We start from the raw sequence: 1386 nt of genomic DNA, 5'->3' as shown, positions 1-1386 counted from the left end.
AGGAACAGCAGCCGCCAGCTTAGCTATTTGTGATTCTATCATTTTATTAAAGCTATGCTGGTTCTTAATGGCAGAAGCAAAGTTATCCATTCTATTACTTATATTTTCTAGAATTTTATCATTGGTAGCAACCTTCTTAGGTAATCTTTCCATGAGTCTAGATTGGCTAGCAATTAATTCTCTCAAGGGTGGTTGATTGAAGTTATTATAATTGTTACCTTGAGGGTTACCTTGGTAGTTACTTTGGTATTTCGTCCTCTGTTGCTGGTTCCATCCTTGATTTTGTTGAGGACAATAGTAGTTGTTGTTGACAATGTTCACATCCTCATGAATTTTAGGGCAGTTGTTCCCTGAATGCCCAGTGTTTCCACACTCTTCACATGTCATGCGGGAATCATGAATGTGCATGACTTCATTCTTCTCATTAGCTCGGTATTCGAGCTTCTTCATCAACAGGTCCATCTTGACAGACATCATATCTACCTCCTTGAGTTGATGCATACATCCACCCCTCTTGTGGGTCTAAACTCGTTCTTCATTCCAACCTTGGGTTGGAGGCCATCTTCTCTACAAGAGCTGTTGCAGCTAGAAGTGTGAGTGACAAAAATGCACCTCCGGCAGCAGCATCCATAGTCTCACAGGTACTGTTGGTTAACCCATGGTAGAAGGTCTACATGAATAGCCAATTTTCCATCCCATCATGAGGACATTTTGCAATGTAGTCTTGAAAGCGTTCCCATGCCTCAGGGATAGATTCATCATGTTGTTGTTGAAAGCTTGAAATTCTCCCACGTAGAGCATTGGTCTTGCCCATGGGAAAGAACTTGGTTAGGAAGGAAGTGGAGCAGTTATCCCATGTAGTATTTTTATCTTTGTTGGCATAGAACCACTGCTTCGCCTTCCCCAAGAGTGAGAATGGGAAGAGGCGAAGTATTATGACATCCTTGGTTACTCCTTTGATGGTGAAAGTGCTATAGATCTCTAGGAACTGTTGGAGATGGGCACTCACATCTTCATGTGCCTCTCCACAAAACTGGCTAGCTTGCACCATGTTGATGAGAGCTAGCTTGAGCTCGAATCCATTGTCTCCAATATTGACATTAGGTCCAGTACGGATGTTCGCAGTGGTTGGAGCAGAGAATTCACGAAGAGTCTTATCAGCCATGGCTTCAAATTCAGGTGTTAAGCTTTGCCTTATCGGGTTGTCTTCCAATTCTGAAGCTGAGACTTTCTTGAGTTTGGCTCTAGTTCTCCTAAATAATGCTTTGGGATCTTCAATGTAATTTGTCGGAAGGTTAAAACTGATCGTACATTACCCTGCATAAGATACACAAGTAGACAAAACAAGGGTAAGCCTCTTTAAGCAGAGGTCAGTGGTTTATCTCG

At 42.3% G+C, this 1386-nt stretch overlaps 1 non-coding gene across 1 annotated transcript; it reads left to right on the top strand.

The window, feature by feature from the left end:
* The first annotated feature begins 692 nt into the window (after positions 1-692).
* LOC136490338 (small nucleolar RNA R71) lies at positions 693-801 on the top strand. The gene has a single exon (XR_010767628.1). It is a non-coding gene; the product is annotated as a small nucleolar RNA R71 (small nucleolar RNA).
* The last annotated feature ends 585 nt before the right edge of the window (positions 802-1386 follow it).

The sequence above is a fragment of the Miscanthus floridulus genome, chromosome 10, assembly GCF_019320115.1.
Source record: "Miscanthus floridulus cultivar M001 chromosome 10, ASM1932011v1, whole genome shotgun sequence".
NCBI lineage: Eukaryota > Viridiplantae > Streptophyta > Magnoliopsida > Poales > Poaceae > Miscanthus > Miscanthus floridulus.
Note: the sequence above shows the minus strand (reverse complement) of the source record. Positions and strands in the feature narration are given on the sequence as shown.